This window comes from Medicago sativa, chromosome 2 (assembly GCF_051527215.1).
Source record: "Medicago sativa cultivar Bolivia chromosome 2, Bolivia_mono, whole genome shotgun sequence".
NCBI classification, from domain to species: Eukaryota; Viridiplantae; Streptophyta; class Magnoliopsida; order Fabales; family Fabaceae; genus Medicago; species Medicago sativa.
In genome coordinates, this window is record NC_140750.1 from 22,308,022 (window position 1) to 22,320,317 (window position 12,296).

The window sequence follows — 12,296 nt, forward strand, 5'->3', positions numbered from 1 at the left end:
GATTTTAGATAAACTCAATTTCATATTATCTCAAGTTTTAATAACATGATATATTTACAAGTAGTAGAAAGTAACTTTAAAATAACGTATGCTATTCCATAATTAATTTTGGTGTTTATTTTGGTGTTGAACTATAAATAGTTTTGAAAATAATGTATATCTTTTAAAAGCACATCATGGTGAATAACGACTGTGTTGGAGAATATGCACATGCATACACAGTGTTTAGTGGTGCTTCCTAGACTGGTTTGAACCTACAGTTTTAGTGGAATATTTTTATCATCGGTTTTTTTTAAAGAGTAATGATATTTTGACATCCATTTGATGACAACTTTGTTGACAACCTTGTTTTTCTCACTTCTTATTGGTCAAAAACAATGGAGAGAGAAAAAGGAAGAGAGAGGATAACAACATCATATGAGTATGAGAGAGAAAGTTGTCAAAAAGTGGTTGTCAAAATATCATTTCTCTTTTTTAAAAGTGTTTAAAAAGAAAAAAAGTTACCCAGAATTTAGTAAAGGCGGTTCAGAGTAAAAGTATTGTATGCGTGTTAAAAAATTGGGTGTTACAAATGATTCGAGTTTTGTATAATTGAACTATGATAATTATTTAATATGTGTGTGTGTGTGTGTGTGTGTTTGTTTATGAAGTAGATGATTGGTTTGAATTCTAAGGTAACTATATCTTTGATAAGAATAAAAATACGTTCCAATAAAAGATCCATAAGAAGAACTAATACTCAATTCACTTTCTCTCTAAAAAAAATCTTTAATTCAAACTTAAAAAATAAAGGGCTCTACACATACAAATCCTTTTAAGGCTTATGATTCATCAAATAAGACTATGATAAGTACCTAAATACAAGTAATGAAACAACACAACTTATAACTAGAACCTTTTAAACCAACATTAGTATAATTTAAATTAAGTTTAAATAATATAATCTGGTCTGAAATTGTGACTTAAATTATTCAATTGTTTCTTACACTTTGCTTGGTGTAGGTCAACATCATATGACCCTTAATTTTTATATGGAGAATTATTTTTATACGGTGATAAGACTTGCACTGTATGATTAATATGCTTCAGAGTCTGTAAAGAAAATTGGATGGGCAATGGAATAAAAAATCAGATTATGAAAGCAATAATAAGAGTAACAAAATTATGATTTATAAATAAAAATTATAGAACTTGAAGTAACTTATAATTAATTTTTAGCTTAACTCTACTTATTGAATGTGCAGAAGCAGAGAAAATCACCACCACAAATCACTTGCAGAGGAGGTACACATAAATGAGGATCACATTGAACATCTTCATCACAATAAAAACCATAAGCTGTGATGTAAAAAATATATAGGATTGTTAATGATGAGGGTTTAAATATTATGTACGAGTACGAGGTAAAGAAGAAAATTTGAAAAGGACGAATGAAAGGGCTTACTAGCGCTAACGTTTTCTACAACAAAAAATAATGAAATAAAGAAGATTATATCATAGAGAAATTTGAGGATACAAGACATATTTCTTTTCCTTTTCATGTAATAAACATTAACTTTTTTCTCAACTTATTATGAGTGTTGCTGACACTTATAAAGATGCAAGAAACCCTTAATTTAGAAAGTTAATGTAGTTATTAAATTCTTGTATATACATCAATGCATAGTGTTTGTCCCTTCACATTAGATAAGCAAGGGTCTAACATAAATAGTTTTATCAACCTTTCATTATATTTTGTTTCTTTTATAATCTTTCAGTAATATCCTTTCAAGATAGGTAAAGAACCACATGAAAGCAATATAATAATGTTGAATAAGAACCACATATATACAAAAAGCAATATAATAATTCAATGAGATGGTAATATATTCATTGAAACAATGCACCAAAATTCCTTTAACTTAATTCAATGTTTTAAATAGTTTTTATCTTTTCTTTTGTGTGTCAAATTAGTTCTTTATTTTTAAAATTTCAACAATATTGTATTAAATTTCATTTTTTAACCATTAAAAAAGGTAAATTATATTTACACAAATTACACTTCATCAAGATAACATCTAAATTAAATCATATTTACCGTATGTTGGAACACTAGTTAATTCTAGTGAAGAAAATTGGAAAGAAAAACACTATGAAAAAAAATTAGTGTGTGGGTGTGACTTAAAAATGTCCCACATTGAAGGGTCACCCCAACTAGTAAGTGTTTATATATGGGCAAAGTGACCTCCAAGGGTGTGCCCTTGGGGTACCCAATTTTGTGAACGGGTGAACGCTTACAAAATATATATATCGTGGGTTAAAGAATAAAAAATGATATATATATTTTTTTGTCACTTGAAAATGTTAAATTAATTAATTAATTAATTTAATCATTATCCGTAAGCGCTACGCGTAACAAATAAATTTGTTACGTTCCGACCCGATCCAAACCCGTATCCAGAAGCTTCCGGATATTTCCAATTAAGAAAACACGTTTGCTTGAGGATTAAGCAAACTTAATCCCCAAGTCACGCGTAAAACGCGTTTGCTTAAGGATTAAGCAAACTTAATCCCCAAGTAACTCTGCCTATAAAAGGAGAGCTCGCCCCACTCATTCTTCACACCAAAATCTCACAGTTGATGCTTCCTGTGCGGTTTTCTCTCTTCTCCCTTTCGATTTTAACAAATCGTTCTTCTTCTTCTACTCCTTTCTGTCCCTTCGGTATTAAGAGTGTTCTTAAGACCATAGTGTCCCTTGGTCTTAGGTTCATATTCCCTTCGATAATATATGATTCTTCGGAATATAGAGTGCTATTAAGATCATATTAAAGAATGATCTTAACAGTATATATATTATTTTAATAATTTTAAGGAGAAATGGTGGTATCACCATATTTGAGTGGTCGTAGTGCCATATTCATGTTTTGGAGAAGTTAGAATGGTGGTAACACCATATTTGAGTGGTCTCAGCACCATAATAGAATGGTAATAATACCATATTAATTTGAACGGTTTCGAATAGAGCGGTTACGTACCGTATCGAGTGGCTTCGATCAAACGATTGAGCCATATTTTGAGGGTGTAATTCTCGAACGATTTTTCTACAGTGCAGTAGTTAATCGAACAGTTGTAGCTGGGCTTGTTTTATCCTGGAGGCGGCGTGGTTGATAGTCTACCTTGCACAACTTTGGGTAGTGCCACGAAACGTCTTAAAGAGAGCGACCTGGTCGTGACTCAACCTAGTAACAACTTCGGTAGATGATAGAATTTGGAGATTCAAATTTAACAGTTTGGAAATCCAAAAACAACAATTTTAAGACGTTTCTATATGCTATGTCTACCGAAGAAGTTACATATTGAGGTTAAGTTGTCCCTAAATACATTAAGGATAAATCAAGCTATAGATTTACATCTTTCGACTGAAACGATGAAGTGATTGTTGTTTCAATCAACAACACTAAAATTTTATTTGATGAAAACAATAATTTGTTACAAAACAAATTATTAGTTACAGAACCAAACAAGTTTTGATTGTTACAAAACATGAGAAAAAAAAAAGTTTGGAGCTCATAATACGAGCGTCGCGTATTTTTTGTTACAAAAACAAGAAAAAAATAATTTAGTTCCATTTGTTACAAAAATAGTAACAAAGAATGGAAAATGATAAAGTTTTATTTTTATATAAAACTTAATGTCCATTACGTGTTATTTTAAAACAATAACAAGAATTGCCATAAATTTAATGGCATACTGGATATCTAGACATGTTGGATGCTCTAAATATTAGAAAGAATCTGAGTTTCAGATTTCTATTGAATAAGACTGAGTTGACTCAGACTTAAAGAGAGACTTGTGTACCATGCACTCTTGTGGAAAAAGATTGCACTTTGATGGTATGTTAAAAATTAAATTCTCCTTCTATGTTATTAGTTGTGTGATTTTAATATTTGACATATCAAAATTGATCATGAACAAGAGTTTAATTTTTGAGTAACTTGGACTTAATTCCAACGTTATATAATTAGACAATTTTATTTATTGCAGTCAAGATATATGAATCAAAAGTTCATATAAATTAGAATTTAGAGGATATGAATCTCTAAACATAATGATATGTGTTAATTTGATGACACATAAATTAGAAATGATAAAAAGATATATTTATCATATTTATTGATGACTGTGAATTTTGGAAAATAAAATTGATGAGCTTGAATGTTCAATTTTTATAACGAAAATTGAAATTTATAGAGTACCCAAGTCTAAGAACAAAAATTCTAATTAAGAAATTTTTGAAGAAAAGACAATCCAACTTGTCTTATTTTTTGAACTTGGGATTGTCTGGACTATATTTAGATCCTGGACCCCAAGAGAGTTGAACTCACTAGTAGAGCCTATGAATATGTATTCATCGGGTATGCGATAAATAACGAAACATATAGGTTTTATGACCTAAATGTTAAAGTGATCATAGAATTTAAAAGATGTCGAATTCTATGTAAATATATACCTCTTTAACTAAAGAATAGTGGGGGCACTAGTGGGGGCTCTAATGGGAGCACGACATTAGTGGGGGCAAAATAAATTTACCTTTAAAAATTAAGAACTAGTGGGGGCACTATATCTAATCACATGTAATTAGAAATAGTTATGAAAACATCATACGAGATGTTATAGAACCTCAAGGAGGTAAGAAAGCTAAAATTGCTAAAGAGTATGAACTTGGTTTATACAATGGAAGAAGATCCATTAAGCCTTAAAAAGCTATATCCTTAATGGATGCTGAATTATGGCAAGAAACAATAAACGATGAAATGGATTTTCTAGAGTCTAACAAAACATGAAACTTAGTTGACTTGTCTCATAGTTGCAAAACCAATCGGTTGTATTTGGATTTTTGAAAAAAAAAGGAACTAAAACCTGATGGTACGGTTGATGAATACAAGGCTTTCCTTGTAGTCAAAGGTTTTAGAAAAAGAGAAAAATATAGACTTCTTCGACATTCATTCACCAGTCACGAAAATCATATCCATAAGAGTACTAGTCCCTTTAGCCGCCGTTTATAACTCGATAGTACTCCAAAAGGATGTGAAAGTTGCCTTTTTATGATGAACTAGAAGAACAAGTCTATATGGAACAACCTGAAAAATTTTGCAATTCATGGACAAGAAAACAAGGTCTATAAGTTAGATAATTATTTGAATGGTCTAAAATAAACTCCTGAGGAATGGCATGAAAAATTTGACATTCTAATGTTATCGAATGAGTATAAAGTGAATGAAAGTGACAAATAATATTTGCACGATCATATATCTCTATGAAGACGACTTGTTCATATTGAAAGATTCATGTTATGAATTATGTGAAATCATTGTTTATCAACAACATTGATAAGAAAGACCTAAACAAAAAAATTGAAGTAATTCTTGGTTTCAAGATTACTAGATCAGAAAAGATAACTTTTTTGATAAATCTCACAAAGTTGAGAAGATCTTAAAGAAATGTAATTATTTCACCGTAAACTTGCAATCACATATTATGATCCAAGTGTAAGAACACTTGAGATGGAATTAGAAAAACAGAATATACGAGCATCATTGGCAGCACTTAGGTATGCCACTGAATGTATTAGATCCGACATTGTCGATGTCGTGAAACTCTTGTGCAAGTTTACTAGTAGACGGATGGGAAGCATTGCCATGCTATAGAAAGAGTCATGAGGTGTCTTAAGAAGACTATGACTCTAAGATTACTTCACTAGGAGTAACATATTGTACTTAAATGGTACAAGATATAGAATTGAACATCTTTCAGATGAATATTTAGTGACTAGTGTATGCACATTGAGCATCACTAGAGGAGTTGTTTGTTAAAACAAATGATATTGACTCAGTCCACTATGGAATGAATCTGAGATGAGAACACTAGAGAAAACTAGTGAAGAAGCAAGTTGGCTAAGATCCTTGCTAGCTGAAATCCCTTCATGGGAGAAACCGTTACCAGCTGTGTTAATTCATTGTGATAGTACCGCGGCTATTGCAAAGATTAAGAATCGTTATTACAATGGTAAGAGACGACAGATAAGGCGAAAACATAGCACGATTAGAGAGTGTATCTCTAAATGGAGCGGTTAGAGTTGATTTTGTACGTACGAATGAAAACTTAGCTGATCCTTTGACGAAAGGACTTAATAGAGAGAAAGTCCAAGAAACATCCAGTAGGATGGGACTAATGCCTATAGCCCACAAGTGATGGTAACCCGACCTACATGACTGGAGATCCCAAGAAATAGGTTCAATGGGTAAAAACAAGTCATGAAGTGGTAGAACATGCTATGAGAGAAAGAATATAGAAAGCATGATCCTGCAGCGAAAGAAGGATGAGGTAATAGTAACTCTTAATGAGATCTATACTCTATGTTGAGTGGGGTACACAGCTACAGGAGTACCCTTGATAGACTCACCTATACGAATGTGGAACTTAGGCCAGTCCTATGGAATTTCGAGGCAGAATTCCTAGAGCATTCGTTAAAACCGGGATACACGTGCAGGGCCTTAAAACGCACGGGCTTTTAGAATACACCTATGAAAAGGTTTGTGTGTGGATTCTATGTCTGAGATAGAGTTCAATGCTGTAAGCAACTCTTGTTAAATCAGAATACCTTCCACTATGCTAAGGTTCAAGTTGTTGGCGACACCTTTGTATATTAGCAAATCTTATGGAAACGTTTTACGTTATTTCTCGAAACCATTTTGAAGTCAAGTGGGGGATTGTTGGAACACTAGTTAATTCTAGTGAAGAAAATTGGAAAGAAAAACACTATGAAAAAAAACTAGTGTGTGGGTGTGACTTAAAAATGTCCCACATTGAAGGGTCACCCCAACTAGTAAGTCTTTATATATGGGCAAAGTGACCTCCAAGGGTGTGCCCTTGGGGTACCCAATTTTGTGAACGGGTGAACGCTTACAAAATATATATATCGTGGGTTAAAGAATAAAAAATGATATATATATTTTTTTGTCACTTGAAAATGTTAAATTAATTAATTAATTAATTTAATCATTATCCGTAAGCGCTACGCGTAACAAATAAATTTGTTACGTTCCGACCCGATCCAAACCCGTATCCAGAAGCTTCCGGATATTTCCAATTAAGAAAACACGTTTGCTTGAGGATTAAGCAAACTTAATCCCCAAGTCACGCGTAAAACGCGTTTGCTTAAGGATTAAGCAAACTTAATCCCCAAGTAACTCTGCGTATAAAAGGAGAGCTCGCCCCACTCATTCTTCACACCAAAATCTCACAGTTGATGCTTCCTGTGCGGTTTTCTCTCTTCTCCCTTTCGATTTTAACAAATCGTTCTTCTTCTTCTACTCCTTTCTGTCCCTTCGGTATTAAGAGTGTTCTTAAGACCATAGTCCCTTGGTCTTAGGTTCATATTCCCTTCGATAATATATGATTCTTCGGAATATAGAGTGCTATTAAGATCATATTAAAGAATGATCTTAACAGTATATATATTATTTTAATAATTTTAAGGAGAAATGGTGGTATCACCATATTTGAGTGGTCGTAGTGCCATATTCATGTTTTGGAGAAGTTAGAATGGTGGTAACACCATATTTGAGTGGTCTCAGCACCATAATAGAATGGTAATAATACCATATTAATTTGAACGGTTTCGAATAGAGCGGTTACGTACCGTATCGAGTGGCTTCGATCAAACGATTGAGCCATATTTTGAGGGTGTAATTCTCGAACGATTTTTCTACAGTGCAGTAGTTAATCGAACAGTTGTAGCTGGGCTTGTTTTATCCTGGAGGCGGCGTGGTTGATAGTCTACCTTGCACAACTTTGGGTAGTGCCACGAAACGTCTTAAAGAGAGCGACCTGGTCGTGACTCAACCTAGTAACAACTTCGGTAGATGATAGAATTTGGAGATTCAAATTTAACAGTTTGGAATTCCAAAAACAACACCGTAAAATTTCTACCTAATCAAAATAACATAGTACTTTTAAGTTTTTATTTAATACTATGATCATGCACAATGTTAAAATATTCTTTATAGTATATCATTAAATGATCATGTCATGTACATAACCAATATTTCACAAAAGTTTACTAAGTAATTTTTGTCAAAAAAAAGTTTACTAAGTAATAAAACGAATGAAATTTGGATCAACGTTGTAATTTTGTTGGCCACAACACAAATAATCTTTAATTTTTTTAGCCATATTATTTCTTCTTTGCATCCGATAACAAAAAAAAAAAATATTGATCAGTTCATACAATAAAAAAATGCTACCTTTACTTCAAATAAATAGGATTTAGTACTCGGTCAGTAAAGGTGGGAATAGGCTAGACCGTCTATCAGGGGCCTACGGCCTAACCTATTTAAAGCCCGGCTCGACCTAACTCGTTTCTTAAATATGTCAGGCTCAAGCTTTTTAAAAAGCTCATTAATTTAAATAGGTAAGACTAAGACTTATAGAAAAGCTTAGTTGGGCTACCAAGTCAGCCCATATATATGTAATTATATATGCTCCATTATATTAATAATTTTTTCGCTCCTTCAAATTATCAATATCACAGATTATTTATTTTTCATGAAATTGTTTTTTGCAATTTGGGATTTCCAACGAGTTACAAAACTCTTGCTATTACTCTCGTATTTCAATTTCAACGAGTACACATACTTTTGGGTATTGCCCTCATAATCGCTAACTATTGTCGTTCTCATCTTATTCCAAATAACAAAGTAAGGAACTCTATTAACAACAAAAATAAAAGGCAATAGATCAAGTCTATGTAATACACACTTATTGGCCTCTACAAAATGAATGTACAAACTCTACAAAATTTTATTGGATATACATGCAATATATGCTTATAAAGCAGAGGGAAATGGATATATGTACATGCTTTACAAAATTCTATTGACCTATTAGCCTTTTAAGAAATATATGCTTATTAGACTTTTTATAAATACGTCAAATGTTATATTTAAAAAATTTAGTATAAATTAGACTTTTAAACAGACTAATAGGTCAGACTAAACTTTTAAAAAGGTCAGGTCAGACTTAAAATAAAACTTTTGACAGGCTAAAAGGTCACACTTATACTCTAGTTTTTTAAACTAGGTCAATTTATTTAAACAAAACCCAACTCGACTCGACCTATTTCCATCCCTATTGGGTAGTTAAAAAAAAAAAGCCTTCTTAAATTAGACTAGATATTAAATATCTGTTAAGTAAGTCAATGTGTTGTAACAACCTCTTTGTATAATATATTTGGTAAGGATTAAACATAATACTTTTTTAGAAATCTTCCATTAAATATTATTTTCTAGAATTTCATGATAGATGAATGACAAATCCATATTAAATACAAATAGTGTTGAACAATGACAAAATAAATTGAAGAATAAGAAATCGAGGATATGACATGATGTTTATGTATAAAAAGAAATTATCTAGGATCAAAGTTGATGCATATAAAATATGACAATGTCATGATTTTTTCGCCATTATCATTCCCATTATATTATATTATTCTATTCATATTGTTGAAAATTTAATCTAGGACATTTTGGTGGGCAGTGAAGATTAGAGGCAAAAATGCTATTCGATGGTGTAGTTGGGACAAATTGGCCACGAATGCAAATGATTTATTAAGTATCCCTCTTCTTAGGCTACCCCATAAGGATGAGAGGATTTGGAGATTTAGTAAAGATGGCGAGTACTTGGTGAAGAGTGCTTATCTCATTTGTACAAATACGCCTCATTGATTATAATTGAATGGAGAGTTGAAAGGGATTAAAATAATTTGTGTGTAATATAAGTTCCACCAAAATTTAAGAGTTTTATGTGGTGTTTAGAGATAGTTTGTCTTACGAATCGGTAAAGACTTGGAAGTAAAGAAGTAGAGTGTGTGCCAAGCTAAGTAAAGTGACAAAATAAATCAACGTTAATATAATACCCTCAAATATTTATCTGCAATATTCTTGCAATGCTGAAAACTTATATTGGATAACTATTGTTATATATCCGAAAATTTCAGTAATAAAAATAAAACTTTGACAATTATTTACGGAGAATAAGTAACATGATCGAATTTTAGTTCAAGTGCACAAAAGAATTTTATACAATTTGGTCCATGCAAAACATATACGTAGTAGTTAACCTAATCTAAGACACCATAAACCTAAATCTATAATACAGTTACTCCATAATCTGTTTACCTTTTTACAACCTGCATGTGTGAAAAACATATAACGTGGGATGAAATCTATTTACCTTTACACACACAATCAATTCAATGTTGATAATTTTAGAGGTGTGTTTGTATACAAAAATGTCCATGTATTTAATTCGGATTCTATAATCTAAACACGGTTAGGTTATGTTCAGTTATACACGATGATGTAATTAACAGTTATACATTGTTTCAGTTATACATTGTTTAGTTGCTAAGACCAAATGTTTATGAGACAAGTTAATAAGATGCTCGTAACAATTAACTTGTTGATGATTGCAATATTTGGGTATCTTAATTTCTGATAGTTTTCTCGTATGTTAAAATTTTCAAGATGCACTTCTTGTTACATAACACACGAGAAATGGATATGATGTAAAAAGTAATAATCAACATGTTTAGTTAAAGAATGAGCTAGTCTACTATGCATTCTCTTCATCTATTCACTATCAAAATCGAATTAAAATGCAATCCTAAAGAATGTGCAACACACACATCAAATGATAGAATTTCGTCAACCATACATAGTTTTCATTCAAGAAAATTGGACAATTGCGTTGGTCAACACAGTAGTAATTTATCATGGAAAGAAGTATATCAGATATACAAAAATAGAGTAGATATTATACGTTGATTCAAGTAGTGAATCTCGTCACTTTACCCGCTTTACAACTCTTGTAGAGACTATCCTTCACAAAAACAAAAAACAAAAAAACTCTTGTAGAGACTATATTAATCAATTCAACCTCAAATTAATAATTCTTATTGAGTAGATCAAATTTATAAAGTTTCGTAAGATTTTAAGGGTTAAATATGTTTTTTTGTCCCTATAAAATTTTTAAATTTTAAGTTTTAGTCCCTATAAAAATTTTCATCAATTTTTGGTACAAAAAAAATTTCTACCGCCACTTATAGTCTCTGTTTTAAAATCAAATCATGTGTATACTTCACATTTTTGAATGAATTTTCATAGAGATGTTTATAATATTATAACAATCTCTTCTACAAAAAATTTGTATTTTTTAACAATATATGAATTAAATATGAATTTTTAAGCGCTAAAAACTTTAAAATTCATATTTAATTCATCTCTTATTAAAAAAAACTTTTACAAGAGAGATTTCTATGCGTACTAAACACGACCACAAAAAAATAATAGAAATTTTTGAAAGATACACATGATTTTACTTAAATGCAGAGACCAAAAGTTGTGCCAGAAATTTTTTTAAGGACCAAAAATTAATGAGAAATTTTAAGGGACTAAAACTAGAAATTTAAAAATTTTATAGAGATCAAAAACCTATTTAATTCAAATTTTAAAAATATTTGACACTTTCTTTTTGTGAATAAAAACATGACACTTTATCCTTCAAAAAATATGACACTTTATATATAAATAGGTTTCAATGATCAATGTATCATAATTTTTTTAAAATACAAGTAAAATATTGATTACAAGTACACGTGAACATAATTAAGTTATTATGGACATTATAATATGCACTTTAAAAGATGAAATTATGATCATTAAACTATTTGATAATTTTTTTTTATAAAATATGGTTATCGATATTCATTTTCTATAATCATGCATGATCGTTAAGATAAAAAAAATATTCAATGGTTGTGTTTATGAAATATAATATGTACAACAAGTTATGAAGCGTAAAAATTGTGACAAGAGCTACTCGACTCTGGTTAGATTGATGGAATAGAACGAAACGGAATGAAATGAAGTGGAATGGAATGGCATGTAACAAAACTTACATTCTATTATTTTTATATATGTAAAAATGGTATTTCTCTCCTTTTCTTTCTGGTCAACAAAGTTGAATTTCTCTTTGATTTTCACTTAAGCACGAAGATAATAGTTTCGTGGGTCTCGTAAAATTTATCTTGGCAAACATGAACCACAGCTCATTTTAAATCATTTCAAGACTTGGATTGTTTACGTCTCTTCATGGACTACTACTTGTTGCCCCAAATTAAATTTTAAGGCACCCAAAGCATGATCGAGTTCTTTTCGACAATCCTCTAAATTTAAGGAGAGCAATCTTTGCAT

At 31.0% G+C, this 12,296-nt stretch overlaps 1 long non-coding RNA gene across 1 annotated transcript; it reads right to left on the reverse strand.

Annotated features, from left to right (window-relative positions):
* Positions 1 to 748: 748 nt before the first annotated feature.
* LOC146945550 (uncharacterized) lies at positions 749 to 1,696 on the reverse strand. Its single transcript, XR_015026422.1, has 2 exons — positions 1,225 to 1,696; positions 749 to 1,092 (listed from the first exon to the last, which is right to left on the reverse strand). It is a non-coding gene; the product is annotated as an uncharacterized LOC146945550 (long non-coding RNA).
* Positions 1,697 to 12,296: the final 10,600 nt, after the last annotated feature.